Here is an 18,935-nt window from a genome sequence, read left to right as displayed (position 1 = left end):
TTGTGAAATGCAGCTAGAAACTAGACTATCAGGATTTTTGAATGGAGGGGAAAAAGAAGCCATGGATAACTCCCCCAGGATGGATAATCAAATATGTAACAACTTGATTAACCACTGTCAGATTTATTTGAACTTAACATTTGTGATTGCTTCAGAAGTGACCAAGCGAATCTTGCCAGCAAGAGTCTACTTACTGGGGTCTCAGCACCAGACTACAGGCTTATGCCATATGAGGAAATGCTTGTTTGTTTTCTTCTGTGACTCACTCTCAGAGTTGTGAGAAAAGGGACTGCCACAGCAATGGTGTGGGCACAATGAGGCACAAAGCCTGGATCTCATGCCAAGACATGGTTCTCAGGTACTACTAGGTGCATCAGAAGAATTCAAAACCAGTAAGACCTATGGTATCATTCTTCTCTGCCCAGGAACCAGTAAACTACTCCACCTACTCCTTTTACCCTCCTCTATCTACCTATTGGATGATTCAGAAAGCAATATTTTCTTTATCTTCCTCTTTTATATTTAGTAGTTACTCTAGCTAGAGTACTGGGCAGGACAGTCTGTTTTTTTTAGTCCCAGGTTTAATTGCAATAGATGAACTTGTCAACATGAAGTCAAGAGTTTTTTAGGCAAGAAAACCAGGATGCAGCAAAATACAGTAGCCATTTCCAGTCTCTCCCTCACCCCTGACACGCAAACTCCTGAAGTGCATGTAGGTGCAATTCAACACATGATATTAGACATGAGGAACATGGCTTAGATAGGGAATGGCAAGAGGTTAAACCATCATTCAGTATCTTGCTGGCTTGACTGGGGATGTACAATCAGAGATGGCTAGAGCCTGGGGATTGATTCAAATTGATTGGCTTCTAATCAATCTTGAGTGGAGGGGTGGCTCTTATAGCCCTCAGAACAAAAGATGCTTTCAAATGGGCACTTATAATAAAGGGCAAAAAACTTTGGACAATCAATGGTGATGACATCTACATTCTCTGTGGTCAAAACAGAATAAAACCATAGCTTCATATTTTTAAAAGAAATCTCTAATATATTTACCTCTTTAAGATTTTGTACATATCTATATGTTGGTTGACCATTTTAATCAAATTTATCTTCTTTTTTAAGCCAGTGGTATTACAGGGTAAATGCTCTTTTAAAAATTATTCATTAAAATTTTAATTCTTTGATAACTGATTTCATTCCTTCTAATTAAGATCTTAACAAAAGATATATAGTACATTTGGCCTGATTTATCCTTTTTATTAAAAAAAACACAGACTTTATTTTGTGCTAATTGTAGATTCACATGCAGTTGTAAGAAATAATGTACAGAGATCCTGTATCTTCTTTATCCATTTTCTAATGTTACCCATTAGTAACATTTTGCATAACTGTAGTACAATATCACAATCAGAATATTGTTATTGATACAATCTAGTTTTCAAATTTCACCAGTTTTATATGCAGTCAAGTATAAGTGTGTGTGTGGGGTAATTAAGTTCTATTCAATTTTATAACATGTATAATCATAGCCAGAACTAAGATAAAGAATTCTACTGTAGAAAGTATCCTTTATGCAATGTTTTTATAGATACGGTCACCAACATCCTACTATCCTTCCTAACCTACTGGAAGCCACTAATATCTATAATTATGTCATTTCAGGAACATTATAAAATTGGAATTATACACTATGCAACTTTGGGGATTGCCCTTTTTTTCACTCAGTATAATTCCTTCTAGGTTCATACAAGTTGTTGTATCAAGAGTTTGCTTCTTCTTATTGCTGATTTGTATTTGATGACATGAATGTACCATTGTTGATTTAACCATGCAGCTTCTAAAGGACATCTGGGTTATTTCTGGGTTTTAATTATTACAAGTAAAGCTTCTATGAATATTCATATATAAGTGTTTGTGTGAACAATAGTTTCTTTTTTCTCTAGAATAAATGCCCAAGAGATCAAGGTAGATTGTGGTAATTGCATGACTTCTTGTCTAAGGAACTGTCAAACTGTTTTCCAGGATGTATGACCATTTTACATTCCTAACAGCAATAGACAAGTGATTCAGTCTCTTTACATCCTCCCCAGCATTTGGTGTTATACTATTTTATTTTTAATTTCTATATTTGGTTTTTTATATACATTCTTATAGGTGTATAGTGATATCTCATGGTGGCTTTAATTTGAATTTCCCTATGACTATTAAGGATCATCTTTTCAAGTGTTAATTTGTTATCTATATAAAGATCAGTAGTATGGTTTCCCTTCAGTGAAATCTCTGTGTCTCTTGGAATGACTTCACTTTTCCCTCCTTTCTCTACTTCATAAGTCTGTCCAAAATTCTCAAGCGCAATGTACAATCCCCAAACACTTTGGAGGTGTAGAAGTCACTGATAAGGATATTGACTGGGTTTCAGAATCATGTCTAACCATCTACCTATCACCAAAAAAGCCCTGATAAGAAAGAATTAGAGATGGAGTTTTTATGAAAAGTCCACTTTCAAAAAGTACACATTAACATGTAGAGATGAAACTAAATAGCTTGTCAATGCAGAAAGATCTTTATGCCCTATCTTTAGTCTTCTCTTAGAGGCTCCAGAAGCACACAGTTAGGCATGAAAATAGGAAAGCTGAGGCTTCCACTTTTTTCACTGGATTGTAAATGTTAGCCACAAGATTCTTCTTGAGCAATTCCTCAAGTTCTTATTTTAGTATCAGTACTATGTTTGTTATGCTTGTGGGAACTGTTTCACAAAACTGGCTAGATATTAGACCTTGTGAAGAAGATCATTTAGATAAGGGCTCAGCTTTTATGCAGTTGGCAATAAGAAAATTCAAAAGCTTGGACGTGCCTATGCTTGAAGACTGATGTGTGATTCCACAGGTAAGGCTGAGGAGGCAGTTGAACCTGCTCTTTTAGTTAATAATTAATGACCAGACTCCAGATCACCTCTTCTCTAAAAGGTAATGAACCAAATTCCGAGTCTGAAGCAACATCATATCTAGGGTGTCCTTTCCCCTGTTATGAGTGCTAACTGAACACTATGATCTTTGGGGCCTTGAATGGGTGTGAAGAAATAACGTCTCTTCCCTTTCCAGTTTATATCATGTGTTTTGTTATCAGATAAGTAACATAATGTATATGAAGTATTTAGCATGAATGACTGACACTCAGTAAGACTTGGATTTAGTCTTGCCCCTGACTTGCTTGAATGAGAGGTGTTTAAGTATATTATGAACTTCCAATATGCTACTGTAATATCCAGGTGGTGACATCAGGCACAAAGAATGGAAAAGCTGTTTGGAGATGGAAACTGAAGAAATGGTGGACTAAAAGAAGATCAAAAGAGAAAAACTTGAGATGAGGGGAGGTCAAGATGGCAGATTAGGAAGGTGCTTCTTCCACATGAAACATATAATAAATACATCTACATGTGGAACAACTCTCACTGAAAACAAACTGGAGGCTGGCAGTAAGGTTCTCCTATGAACAAAGCTATAAAGAAAGATTCACATGGAATTGTGTAGGAAGAGAGAAGCAATCAAGTCTGGATCCATACTCCTAGCAGCAGACACAGAAGAGGAGAATATCATGGGCTCAGGAATCCTTCCTGGTGAGCTTGAGCCACGTATTGGGCACCTAGGCACTGGGGTCCAACACTGTAAAGATAAGTCCACTTAATTGATTCAAAAACCAGTGTGACTTACTGGAGGACTGTAAGAAACTGAGACTGATCCTGAAGAGTGTGAACACTATGGGATGCAGTAAAAACACTTCTAAGAGGGAAGTTAACAACAATACAGGTTTTCCACAAGATAAAAGAAAAAAATTTAAAATAACAAACCTAAACTCCCATCTAAAGGATTTAGAAAAAGAAGAATGAATAATATCCAAAACCAGAAGAATACAGAAAATAATAAAGATCCGAGCATAAATAAATAAATAAAATACATGAATAGAATAGTAACCAGAAAGTGATAGAAAATATCAATGAAATTGAGTTGCTTTTTTCAAAAGATGAACAAAATTGTTAAGCCTTTATCTAGACCCAATAAGGAAAAAAAAGAAAGAGGACTCAAATAAACAAAGTAAGAAATGAAAGGGGAGAAATTACAACTGATTTTACAGAGATTACAACTGATATACTGGAGAAGGCAATGGCAATCCACTACAGTACTCTTGCCTGGAAAATCTCATGGACAGAGGAGCCTGGTAGGCTTCAGTCCATGGGGTCGCTAGCAGTCAGAAACAACTGAGTGACTTCACTTTCACACATTGGAGAAGGAAATGGCAGCCCACTCCAGTGTTCTTGCCTGGAGAATCCCAGGGACGGGGAAGCCTGGTGAGCTGCCACCTATGGGGTCGCACAGAATTGGACATGACTGAAGTGACTTAACAGCAGCAGCAGCAACTGACATATACAGAATTCTGCTGCTTTTATATACTCTCATAATGAGAAAGCAAAAAAAAAAACAAAACCCATTTAATTGCATCAAAAAGAATAAGTACCTAGGAATACACTTAAAAATGGAATTGAAAAACCTATATTCTGAAACTACAAAAAATAATGAAGGAAATTAAAGATGATACAAAAAATGCAGAAATTAATATGGTTAATGCAGTCATACTATTCTAAGCAATCTATAGATTTAACATAATCTGTATCAAAATACCAGTGACATTTTTCACTGAACTAAAACAAATAATCCTAAAATTTATATGGAACCACAAAAGACCATAATAGCAAAAGAAATCTTAAAAACAACAAAGCTGGAGATAGTACACTCCCTGATTTCAGACTATATTACAGAGCTACAGTTATCAAAATTGAATGGTACTGGCACAGAAACACAGACATAGATTAATGGAGCAGAGTAGAAAGCCCAGAAATAAACTCATACATTCATGGCCAATTAATCTACAACAAAGTAGGTAAGGACATACAATGCAGAAAAGACAAGTTCTTCAATAAGTGTTGCTGGAAAAAGTGGACAGCTAGATATAAAGCAATGAAATCAGAACATTTTCTCACACCATATAAAAAATAAACTTGAAATGGATTAAAGACCTAACTGTAAGACTGGAAACTATAAAAGTCCTAGAAGACAACATAGGCAGAACATAAATTGTAGAATTTTTTTTTTTGTATCTGTCTCCTAAGGCAAAGGGAATAAAAGTAAAAATAACCAATAGGACCTAATTTATCTTAAAAACTTTTGCACAGCAAAGGAAACCATTGACAAAAATATTTAAAATATATAAGCAACTCAAACAATTCAATATCAAACAAACAAACAACCTGGTTAAAAAATATAGGAGGAGATCTGAGTAATCATGTTTCCAAAGAAGATTCACAGATGGCTAACAGGAATGTGAAAAAGTTCCCAACATCACTACTTGTCACATAAATAAAAATCAATAGCACAAGGAGGTATCAGCTTACATCTGCAACAATGGCTATAATTTAAAAGTCTACAAATAGAGACTACACTGAATCTGTAGATTGCCTCAGTAATATGGTCGTTTAAAAATATTAATTCTTCCAATCAAAGAGCACAGTTTATCTTTCCCTCTGTTTGTGTTGTCTTCCATTTCTTTCATCAGCATCATAGTTTTCAGAGTATGGGTCTTTTGCCTCCTTAGGTAGGTTTATTTCTAGGTGTTTTATACTTTTTGATACAATGGTAAATGTAATTGTTTCCTTAATTTCTCTTTCTGATTTTTCATTGTTAGTGTATAGTAATACAACAGATTTCTGTATATTAACATTGTATCCAGCAAATTTACCAAATTCATTGATGAGATCTAGTAGACTTCTTGTATGTCTTTAGGATTTTCTATATAGAGCATCATGTTATTTGCAAAGAGTGACAATTTTACTTCTTTTCTAACTTGGATTCTTTTCATTTATTATTTTTTTCTTCTCTGATTGCCATGGCTATGACTTCCAAAACTATGTTGAATAAAACTGGTGAGACTGGGCATCCTTGTCTTGTTCCTAAATGTAGAGGAAGTAATTTCATTTTTTCACTGTTGAGAATATTAGCTGTGGGCTTGTCATGTATGACCTTTATTATTTTGAGGTAGGTTCCCTCTATGTCAATTTTCTGAAGAGATTTTTATCATAAGTGGATGTTGAATGTTATCAAAAACTTTTTCTGAATCTATTTAAATGACCATGTGGTTTTTATTCTTCAATTTGTTAGTGTGCTGTATCACATTAATTGATTGGTGGATATTGAAAAATTCTTGCATCTCTGGGATAAGTCCTACTTGATCATGATATTATTGGAGTTGATTTATTGGTATTTTGTTGAGGATTTTTCCATCTATGTTCACCAGTGATATTGGCCTGTGATTTTCCTTTTTGTGTATGGAACCTTTGTCTCATTTTGGTATCAGGGTGATGGTGGCCTCATAGAATGAGTTTGGAAGTGTTCCTTCATCTGCTAGTTTTTGGAATAGTTTTAGAAGAATAGTATAATCCCTATCAAATTACCAATGGCATTTTCCGTAGAACTAGAACATTTTTTTAAAATTTGTATGTAAACACAAAAGACCCTGAATAGCAAAAGCAATCCTGAAAAGGAAGAATAGTGCTGGAGGAATGACCCCGCCTGACTTCAAATTACATTACTAAATTACAGTAATTAAGACAGTATGGCACTGGCAGAAAAAGAGAAATATAGATCAGTGGAACAGGATAGAAAGCACATAAATAAACTTACATACCTATTGTTAAATTAATCTACAACAAAGGAGTCTAGAATATACAATAGAGAGAAGACTGTCTCTTCAATAAGTGTTGCTGGGAAAACTGAACAGCTACATGTAAAAGATGAAATTAGAACATTCTGTAACACCAATACAAAAATAAACTCAAACTGGATTAAAGACCTAAATGTAAAGCCAGGTACTATAAAATTCCTAAAGGAAAACATAGGCAGAATACTCTTTAAAAAAAATCACAGGAATAACTTTTTGGATCTATTACTTAGAGTAATAAAAATAAAAACAAAAATAAATGGGATGTAATTAAACATAGATATTTTTGCATAGCAAAGGAAACCATAAACAAACCATGAAGCAAAGAAAATATTTGCAAATTATGCTACAGACAAAGGATTGATTTCCAAAGTAAAGAAACAGCTCACAAAATTTAATATTAAAAAAAAATGGGCAAATGACCGAAACAGACATAATAATTTGGCTTCAGGTCAAATTACAGGGAGGGAACACAGCACCACCCGTCAGCAGAAAATTGGATTAAAGATTTACTGAGAATGGCCTTGCCCACCTGAGTAAGAACCAGTTTCCCCCACATCCAGTCCCTCCCATGAGGAAGCTTGCACAAACCACTTATACTCATCCAACAAGGGAAGACAGAATGTAAACCACAGTTACAGAAAGTTAACCAAACAGATCACATAGATAACAGCCTGTCTAACTCAGTGAAACTGTGAGAAATGCCGTATAGGGCTACCCAAGAAGGACTGGTCATGGTGGAGAGTTCTGAGAAACGAGGTCCATGGAGAAGGAAATGCAAACCACTTCAGCAATCTTTCCTGGAGAACCCCATGAACCGTATGAGAAGGCAAAAAGATATGCCACTGAAAGATGAAATCCTTAGGTCAGTAAGTGCCCAATATGCTACTGGAAGAGTAGGAAAACAGCTCCAGAAGGAAAGAAGAGACTGAACCAAAGTAGAAACAATGCCCAACTGTGGATGCCTCTCATGGTGAAAGTAAATTCCAATGCTGTAAAAGAACAATATTGCATAGGAACCTGGAATGTTAAGTCCATGAATAAAGGTAAACTTGATATAGCAAAAATGCTCTTCCAACAACACAAAAGATGGCTCTACACATGGACATCACCAGATGGTCAATACCAAAATCAGGTTGATTCTATTCTTTGCATCTGAAGATAGAGAAACTATAAAGTCAGCAAAAACAAGACCGGGAGCTGATTGTAGCTCAGATCATGAACTCCTTACTGCAAAATTCAGACTTAAATTGAAGAAAGTAGGGGAAACTACTAGACCATTCAGGTTTGACCGAAATAAAATTCCTTATGATTATACAGTGGAAGTGAGAAACAAATTCAAGGGATCAAATTTGATAGACAGAGTGCCTGAAGAACTATGGATGGAGGTTCATGACATTGTACAGGAAACACTGACCAGGACCATCCCCAACACAAAGAAATGAAAAATAGCAAAATGGTTGACTGAGGAGACCTTACAAATAGCTGAGAAAAGAAGAGGCTGAAGGCAAAGGAGAAAAGGAAAGATATCTGAATGCAGAGTTCCAAAGAATAGCAAGAAGAGATAAGAAAGTGCTCCTAAGTGATCAATGCAAATAAATAGAGGAAAACAATAGAATGGGAGAGACTACAGACCTCTTCAAGAAATGAGATACCAAGGGAACATTTCATGCAAAGATGGGGACAATAAAGGACAGAAGAGGTATGGACCTAACAGAAGCTGAAGTTATTAAGAGGTGGCAAGAATATACAGAAGAACTCTTCAAAAAAGACCTTAATGACCCAGATAACAGCAATGGTGTGATCACTCATCTAGTCAGTCTGGAGTGCAAAGTCAAGTGGGCCTTAGGAAGCATCATTACAGAAAAGCTAGTGGAGGTGATGGGAATCCAACTGAGTTATTTCAAATCCTAAAAGATGATGCTGTTAAAGTACTGCACTCAATATACCAGAAAATTTGGAAAACTCAGCAGTGGCCACAGGACTGGAAAATGTCAGTTTTCATTCCAATCCCAAAGAAAGGCAATGCCAAAGAATGTTCAAACTGCTGCACAATTGCACTCAACTCACACGCTAGCAAAGTAATGGTCAAAATTCTCCAAGCTAGACAACAGTACATAAACTGAGAACTTACAGATGTTCAAGCTGGATTAGAAGAGGCAGAGGAATCAGAGATCAAATTGCCAACATCTGTTGGATCATGGAAAAAGCAAGAGAGTTCCAGAAAAACATCTGCTTCTGCTTCATTTACTATGCCAAAGACTTTGACTGTGTGGATCACAACAAACTGTGGAAAATTCTTAAATATATGGGAATACCAGACCACCTTATCTCCCTCCTGAGACGTGTGTGTAGGTCAAGAAGCAGCAGTCAGAACCGGACATGGAACAACACACTGGTTCCAAATAAGAAAAGGAGTACGTCAAGGCGGTATCTTGTCACCTTGCTTATTTAACTTATATGCAGAATATATCATGCAAAATGCTGGGCTAGATGAAGCAAAAGCTGCAATCAAGATTGTCAGGAGAAATATCAGTAACTTCAGACATGCAGATGGCACCACTCTTATGGCAGAGATTGAAGAGGAACTGAAGAGCCTTTTAATGAAAGTGAAAGAGGTGTGAAAAAACTGGCTTAAAACTCAACATTCACAAAACTGAGATCATGGCATGCGGTCCCATCACTTCATGACAAATAGATGGGGAAACAATGGAAACAGTGACAGACTTTATTTTCTTGGACTGAAAAATCACTGCAGATTGTGATTGCAGCCACGGAATTAAAAGACACTTGCTCCTTGGAAGAAAAGCTATGACCAACCTAGACAGCATACTAAAAAGCAGAGATGTTACTTTGCCACCAAAGGTCCAGATAGTCAAAGTTATGGATTTTCCAGTAGTCATGTATGGCTGTGAGAGTTGGACCATGAAGAAAGCTGAGTGCTTAAGAATTAATGCTTTTGAACTGTGGTGTTGGATAAGACCCCTGAGAGTCCCTTGAATTGCAAAGAGATCCAACCAGTCACTCCAAAAGGAAATCAGTCCTGACCATTCATTGGAAGGACTTATGCTGAAGCTGAAGCTCCAATACTTTGTCCATCTGATGGGAAGAACTGACTCGTTGGAAAAGACACTGATGCTGGGAAAGATTGAAGGCAGAAGAAGGGGACAACAGAGGATGAGATGACATTACTGACTTGATGGACATGAGTTTGAGAAAACTCTGGGTATTGGTGATGTACAGGGAAGCCTGGCATGCTTTGGTCCACGGGGTCGCAAAAAGTTGGACACGACTGAGTGACTGAACTGAATGAACTGAACTGATAAGGAAAGATACACGTAGAATTTTATACCTTAAGTAAATAATAAGTTACCCATTTCCCAATTGTCAATTACATAGTGGTCATGTATGGGTGTGAGAGTTGGACTATAAAGAAAGCTGAGCACCAAAGAATTTATGGTTTTGAACTGTGGTGTTGGAGAAGACTCTTGAGAGTCCCTCGGACTGCAAGGAGATTCAAACAGTCCATCCTAAAGGAGATCAATCATGTGTGTTCATTGGAAGGACTGATGTTGAAGCTGAAACTCCAATACTTTGGCCAACTGATGCAAAGAGTTGAATCATTTGTAAAGACCCTGATGCTGGGAAAGATTAAGGACAGGAGGAGAAGGGGATGACAGAGGATGAGATGGTTGGAGGGCATCACCGACTCAATGGACATGGGTTTGGGTGGACTCTGGGAGTTGGTGATGGACAGGGAGGCCTGGCGTGCTGCAGTTCATGAGGTCACAAAGATTTGGACACAACTGAGCGACTGAACTGAACTGAACTGACTGAATTACACAGTCTTCTCAGGCCTAAGGTGATTGCAATTGCTCCTGGAATTGTTTTATTATCAAAGCATTTGATGGGTATTTATATTTGGTTGGTATGTTTGGCTGAGGTATTGGGCCCATCCTAAAGATCTGTAAATACCATGGCTTCTCTTCCACTGGAAAAGAGATGTATGGCATATATACTCTCTCCTTTGCTTGCTCTCTCCCTCCTTCTTAAACTAGTAGTCCCAAACTGACAAGGATTCTCTCTACTTCTCTTGTGGAGCTCTCTCTCTAGTCAATCCTCTATCCCCAACCCCCTCCTCCAGATAAAGTGCAATAAAGTCCTTCTCTGCATTGCGTTGGCAGGGGGCACCATGTCTTTCAGGCAAGGCCTTCCTTGCAAGTAAGTGATGAATGCATGAAGAGAAACATCTTGGGCCTCTGCCAGGCAGAGCAGACAGCTGTTTTGGGTAACCCACTGGTTACTGGATAAAAGTCTAGCTATTGCTATGGAGAACAGTGTGGAGATTTCTTAAAAAACTGGAAATAGAACTGCCATATGACCCAGAAATCCCACTTCTGGGTATACACACTGAGGAAAGCAGATCTGAAAGAGACACGTGCACCCCAATGTTCATCCCAGCACTGTTTATAATAGCCAGGACATGAAAGCAACCTGGATCCCCGTCAGCAGACGAATGGATAAGGAAGCTGTGGTACATATACACCATGGAATACTACTCAGCCATTAAAAAGAATTCATTTTAATCAGTCCTAATGAGATGGATCTGAGGAGGCCTTAAATATACCTGTGAAATAAGAGAAGCAAAAAGCAAAGGAGAAAAGGAAAGATATTCCCATTTGAATGCAGAGTTCCAAAGAATAGCCAGGAGAGATAAGAAAGCCTTCCTCAGCGATCAACACAAAGAAATAGAGGAAAACAACAGAGTGGGAAAGACTAGAGATTTCTTTAAGAAAATTAGAGATATCAAGGGAACATTTCATGCAAAGATGGGTTCTATAAAGGACAGAAAGCGTATGGACCTAACAGAAGCAGAAGATATTAAGAAGAGGTGGCAAGAATACACAGAAGAACTGTACAAAAAAGATCTTCATGACCCAGATAACCACAGTGGTGTAATCACTCACCTAGAGCCAGACATCCTGGAATATGAAGTCAAGTGGGCCTTAGGAAGCATCACTATGTACAAAGCTAGTGGATGTGATGGAATTACAGTTGAGCTATTTCAAATCCTGAAAGATGATGCTGTGAAAGTGCTGCACTCAATATGCCACCAAATTTGGAAAATTCAGCAGTGGCCACAGGACTGGAAAAGGTCAGTTTTCATTCCAAACCCGAAGAAAGACAATGTCAAAGAATGCTCAAACTACCACACAATTGCACTCATCTCACATACTAGTAAAGTAATGCTCAAAATTCTCCAAGCCAGGCTTCATCAATGCGTGAACTGAGAACTTCCAGATGTTCAAGCTGGTTTTAGAAAAGGCAGAGGAACCAGAGATCAAATTGCCAATATCCACTGGATCATCGAAAAAGGAAGAGAATTCCAGAAAAACATCTATTTCTGCTTTATTGACTATGCAAAAGCCTTTGACTGTGTGGGTCACAAGAAACTGTGGAAAATTCTGAAAGAGATGAGAATACCAGACCACCTGACCTGCCTCTTGAGAAACCTATATGCAGGTCAGGAAGCAACAGTTAGAACTGGAGATGGAACAACAGACTGGTTCCAAATAGGAAAAGGCGTATGTAAAGGCTGTATATTTTCACCCTGCTTATTTAACTTATGTGCAGAGTACATCATGAGAAATGCTGGGCTGGAAGAAGCACAAGCTGGAATCAAGATTGCTGGAAGAAATATCAATAACCTCAGAGATACAGATGACACCACCCTTATGGCAGAGGGTGAAGAGGAAATAAAAAACCTCTTGATGAAAGTGAAAGAGGAGAGTGAAAAAGTTGGTTTAAAGCTTAACATTCAGAAAACTAAGATCATGGCATCTGATCCCATCACCTCATGGGAAATAGATGGGGAGACAGTGGAAACAGTGTCAGACTTCATTTTTTGGGGCTCCGAAATCACTGTGGATGGTGACTGCAGCCATGAAATTAAAAGATGCTTATTCCTTGGAAGGAAAATTATGACCAACCTAGATAGCATATTAAAAAGCAAAGACATTACTTTGCCAACAAAGGTCCATCTGGTCAAGTCTATGGTTTTTCCAGTGGTCATGTATGGATATGAGAGTTGGACTGTGAAGAAAGCTGAGGGCCGAAAAATTGATGCTTTTGAACTGTGGTGTTGGAGAAGACTCTTGAGAGTCCCTTGGACAGAAAGGAGATCCAGTCAGTCCATCCTAAAGGAGATTAGTCCTGGGTGTTCACTGGAAGGACTTATGCTGAAGCTGAAACTCCGATACTTTGGCCACCTCATGCGAAGAGTTGACTCATTGGAAAAGACCCCAATGCTGGGAGGGATTGGGGGCAGAAGGAGAAGGGGGTGACAGAGGATGAGATGGCTGGATTGCATCACCAACTCGATTGGCCTGTGTTTGAGTAAACTCCGGGAGTTTGTGATGGACAGGGAGGCCTGGCGTGCTGCGATTCATGGGGTTGCAAAGAGTTGGACACAACTGAGTGACTGAACTGAACTGAATGAGATGGATGAAACTGGAGCCCATTATACAGAGTGAAGTAAGCCAGAAAGATAAAGACCAATACAGTATACTAACGCATATATATGGAATTTAGAAAGATGGTAACAATAACCCTATATGCAAAACAGAAAAAGAGACACAGATGTACAGAACAGACTTTTGGACTCTGTGGGAGAAGGCGAGGGTGGGATGTTTTGAGAGAACAGCATTGAAACATGTACATTATCTAGGGTGAAACAGATCACCAGCCCAGGCTGGATGCATGAGACAAGTGCTCGGGGCTCGTGCACTGGGAAGACCCAGAGTGGTTGGGTGGAGAGGGAGTTGGAAGGGGGGATTGGGATGGGGAATACATATAAATCCATGGCTGATTCATGTCAATGTACGGCAAAATCCACTACAATATTGTAAAGTAATTAGCCTCCAACTAATAAAAATAAATGGAGAAAAAAAGAGAAGAAAGAAAAGAATCTGAAAAAAAAAAAAAAAAAAGGTCTGGCTATTTACTAGGACCATCTAGAATAGGCCTGAGTCATAGGCCTACTGTCCTTTAGGAAAGGGAAAGTTAGAAGAAGTCCTGTATTCGTTTTATACAATTAACACACTGCAGTCTGCTTCCAAGGAAACTGGTAGTTAAGATCTTGAGGAAAAACATTTGACTGACTTACAAAGATTCTGCTATACAGGTGGTCAGAAGCAGTTTAAGCCGAGGTCAGGAAGAAATTAGGTGAGGCTAAAAAGAAACCAGACTGTAAGGAGGAATTATTAGTAAAATGCAAACCCATACTGGAATTTTGGTCTTTTCCTATGATTTTGTTTACATGGGATATCGCATGTGTTAAAAAAAAAAAAAATTCTTGAGTATAATCCGCATACCGTAAAAATTCACTCTTTTAAAGTATACCATTCAGTGAAATTAAATATATTCAGAATTCAGCAACCATTACTGTTATCTTTTTAGCAGCCCAAAAGGAAACTCCATATCAATTTCCAGTTGTTTCCCATTTCCTTCTCTTCCCTAGTCCCTGGCAACCATTAACCAAATTTGTATCCCTATGAATTTGCTTTTTCTGGATATTTCATATAAATATAATCATAATATATGGCCTTTTGTGTCTGTCTTTTGTCACTTAGCATAATATTTTTAAGATTCATCCATATTTTAGTTCATCCTTTCTAAAATTTGAGTACTCAACTGTATGGATAGACCACATCTTGTTTGTCTGTTCATCAATTGATAACATTTGGTTTGTTTCAGCTATTATAAATGATGCTATTTCCAGTTTTTTAAGAAATCTCCACACTGTTTTCCATAGTGGCTGTACTAGTTTGCATTCCCACCAACAGTGTAAGAGGGTTCCCTTTTCTCCACACCCTCTCCAGCGTTTATTGCTTGTAGACTTTTGGATAGCAGCCATCCTGACTGGCGTGTAATGGTACCTCATTGTGGTTTTGATTTGCATTTCTCTGATAGTGAGTGATGTTGAGCATCTTTTCATGTGTTTTTTAGCCATCTGTATGTCTTCTTTGGAGAAATGTCTGTTTAGTTCTTTGGCCCATTTTTTGATTGGGTCATTTATTTTTCTGGAATTGAGCTTCAGGAGTTGCTTGTATATTTTTGAGATCAATCCTTTGAGGAATCGGGTGGAGAGGGAGGTGGGAGGGGGGATCGGGATGGGGAATACATGTAACTCCATGGCTGATTCATGTCAGTGTATGACAAAACCCACTGAAATGTTGTGAAGTAATTAGCCTCCAACTAATACAAATAAATGAAAAGAAAAGAAATAAAATAAATGATGCTCCTATGAACCTAGGAGAGGAATTGTAGGTCATATGGTGACTCTATAATTAACATTGTGAGGAACTACCTCACAATGTATGAGGGGCATTTTTAAGTATGGGACGTCTTAGGTTTATTTTGTGGACTGATTTGGTGAGTATCTACCAGGACTCTACTGTGTGTAAGAAGATGAAAATATTAGGTTGGCCAAAAAGTTCATTCAGGTTTCCATACCATCATATGGAAAAACCTGAATGAACTTTTTGGCCAACCCAATATGTCAAATAAATAGGGTTCAAGTAAGGGAAGGGAAGAGGTGCTTCATTTTTGCTGTATCAGGGAGGGCTTCATGGAGAAAGTGTCATTTGGTTAAGCTTTGAAAGATGAATAAAATTTCCTTAGGCAGGTGAAAGGGAGTGGAATAGAGGGGACAGGGTTTTCCAAGTAGCAGGAGCAGCATAGCAAAACAGCAGTTTTGGAAAGGATGTGACAATGTCAGCTGTAGAACAGACTTCAGATAATGATAATTGATTAGTAAAGGAAGGCAGCGCTAGATCATAGAGAGCCCCCAAATGTCATGCAAAGGATTTGAGACTATATTTCTAAAGCAATGAAAAGCCACAGTATATTTTTGCTGATACAAGTGACATTTTGGGGTGGGTGTTTGAGGAAACCCAGTACTGGTGCACTGTTTTTCTTTTCTTAGGATTACTGTGACATTGACTAGAAAATGAAACCAGAGAATGTTAGTGCTATGAGAATAGATACTGTGAGGTACTCTGAGTAAAGTGATTGTAAAAGGCCAAAGCAGAGGTACAGAAATACATTATGTCTGCAAGTGCATGGGAATATGTCATTTCCTTTCAAGAAGATTAAAAAGCTTTGATGATTTCTTTCCAGTACCATCATTTCTTGATTTTATTACTGCTTACAACCTCACCATCACTGATTTAGTGCCTCCCCACCAAAGTGTGAAAATAAAGGGGATGCAGACAGTCACAGAACAGTGGTGTAATTCTAAGAACTATTGAATAATGTTGGAAGGGATCTTCCAGATAGTCTAGAAACTTCCTTATGTTACAGATGGGGAAACAGAGGCTCTGAGTTGGAGTATTACCTACCCAAGGTCACAAGTGAACTCATAGCAGAGCTGGGATTTAAAACTGAAGACCTTACGTAACTACTTCAGCATACCATACTGCCTAATTAACATCCTGTAGGATATTTAGAAATTACAAAATGTATTGTTCTTTGTTTAAGAAAAAATATAGCAATTGAACTCAGCACACCATTAAGGTATAGAAGCAATGGATGTGGGTTACAATGAGCTAGGCACTCTTTCCCTACTCTGACCACTTCACTGATGAGCGACATCAGTTCATTCATTCATCAGGTGAGTTAGTTGTCCAGTAAGTAGAAATTTGTGGAATGCCCTTTGCTGTGTATTGTAGCTTAAAATATGGTAGGGAGTTGTAGCAAGGACACAGACAACAAACTAGATGAGATAGAATTAAATATGATTATAAAATTGTGTTCATTTTCTTTGGCTACTGCAACAAATTACCACAAAGTTAGTGACTTAAATTTATTCTCTTACTGTCTTGGCGATCAAAAGCCTAAAATTAGTTTTATGGGGCAAAAATCAAGGTGTTGACAGGGCTGTTTCTTCTAAAGGCTCTGGAGGAGAAAAATTTCCTTGTCTCTTCCAGCTTCTGGTGGCAGTTGGGATTTCTTTGCTTGTGGCTTCATCAGTACAATGCTCAAGGTCAGCAGCTTTAAAACTCACTCTGCTCCATCTTCATATCCCTTTATTCTGTGTGTGCATAAATCTCCCTCTGTCTCCTTCTTATAAGGATACAGGTGTTTGCACTTAGGGCACAGCTGGGTAATTCAGGATAGTCTCCCCATCTCAAGAGCTTTAACTTAATTACAACTGCAAAGTTGCTTTTGTTATGTAAGGTAACATTTTACAAGTCTCAGGGATTAGGATATAGATATTTGTGTGAAGTAATTATTCAGTCTACCACAAAAGGCATACATTTTAAAGTTGATGGAAGGCATAAAACACAAGTATGGATCTAAGAGGAAGATGGTAGGATGGAATATAAGGGCTGGGGAAAGGGTTTTCCTCTTGTGATCACCAATTTCAATTAACAATTGTTATCACCAGTTGTTGCCCAGCACAGACATTATTATTGTTATTATCACAGTGAGTATGATGAAGAAGAATTATGGCAATCAAAATATGTATTCTTACCTATTTTCAAAAGTGTGCCTGCAACTTGTGTTGCTCAGTCATGTCTGACTCTTTGTGAGCCCATGGACTAGGGTCCCCAGGCTTCTCTGTCCATGGAATTTTCCAGGCAAGAATACTGAAGTGGGTTGCCATTCCCTTCACCAGGGGATATTCTCAGGGATCTACACATAGTATGTAGAGAGAGTTGGCCTTTGTTTTGAAGTCTCTGATTTGAGCTCATCAAGACAGGCCTGTAGGGACTCTTCTAACAGTCCAATGTTTAAGACTCCATGCTTCCACTGTAAGGGGCATAAGTTCAATCCCTGGTCAAGGAACTAAGATCCTACAAGGCACAGGGAAAACTAAAAGAAAAAAAAGCCAGGCCTTGTGAAAAGCATGAAGGGGCTTGTTTTTAAAGCAGGAAGCTAGGCCCTTTTCCCTCAAAGTATGGTCTTCCATTGGTGATCTGGTTCTGCCTTCATCAAGGGCAATGGGCCATGTACAACAATGAGAACAAAAGGCAATCTTGGAATCACTATCTTTCTTTCATCTTGGAAACGGAAGAGAAATACAGAGCTCTGATTATGGGCCAGGGATAGATCAACCCATTGAATCCTTTCTGAAATACTGGGAAGAAGGTCCTTTTATTAGGGTCACTTAATAGATGAAGAATATTGAAGGTCTAAGGGCTTCCCTTCTCTTTGATCACTTCCAATTTGCCTTGATTCATGGACCTAGCATTCCAGGTTCCTATGCAATATTGCTCTTTACAGCATTAGACCTTGCTTCTATCACCAGTCACATCCACAAATGGGTATTGTTTTTGCTTTGGCTCCATCCCTTCATTCCTTTTTTAAAAAAAATTATTATTTATTTATTTGTTTGTTTTTTTATCCCGTCATTCTTTCTGGAGTTATTTCCCCACTGATCTCCAGTAGCATATTGGACACCTACCGACCTGGGGAGTTCCTCTTTCAGTATCCTATCATTTTGCCTTTTCATACTATTCGTGGGGTTCTCAAGGGAAGAATACTGAAGTGGTTTGTCATTCCCTTCTCCAGTGGACCACATTCTGTCAGACTTCTCCACCATGACCCATCCGTCTTGGATGGCCCCACATGGCATGGCTTAACTTCATTGAGTTAGACAAGACTGTCTATGGTCCGTGTGATCAGTTTGGCTAATCTCAGTGATTATGGTTTCAGTGTGCCTGCCTTTTGATGACCTCTTGCAACACCTATTATCTTACTTGGGTTTCTCTTACCTTGGACATGGGGTATCTCTCCATGACTGCTCCAGCAAAGCGCAGCCGCTGCTCCTTATCTTGCGTGCCGGCTGCGATGGACCTTGCAGAAGAGATGGCCAGAGTGACTGTCGACATTCTAGGAATCAGCAAACTAAAATGGACTGGAATGGGTGAACTTAACTCAGATGACCATTTTATCTACTACTCTGGGCAGGAATCCCTCAGAAGAAATGGAGTAGCCATCGTGGTCAACAAGAGTCTGAAATGCAGTACTTGGATGCAATCTTAAAAATGACAGAATGATCTCTGTTCATTTCCAAGGCAAGCCATTCAATATCACAGTAATCCAAGCCTATGCTCCAACCAGTGACGCTGAAGAAACTGAAGTTGAAAGGTTCTATG

The 18,935-nt window shown here is 38.4% G+C and overlaps 1 pseudogene; it reads right to left on the bottom strand.

The window, feature by feature from the left end:
• Positions 1–18,668, bottom strand: part of LOC110131569 (leucine-rich repeat-containing protein 2-like) — a 51,607-nt pseudogene extending 32,939 nt beyond the window's left edge.
• Between the last annotated feature and the right edge of the window lie 267 nt (positions 18,669–18,935).

The sequence above is a fragment of the Odocoileus virginianus genome, chromosome X (genome assembly GCF_023699985.2).
Source record: "Odocoileus virginianus isolate 20LAN1187 ecotype Illinois chromosome X, Ovbor_1.2, whole genome shotgun sequence".
Classification (NCBI taxonomy): domain Eukaryota; kingdom Metazoa; phylum Chordata; class Mammalia; order Artiodactyla; family Cervidae; genus Odocoileus; species Odocoileus virginianus.
The sequence above is the reverse complement of the archived record's forward strand: the minus strand, read 5'-3'. Positions and strand labels throughout refer to the sequence as shown.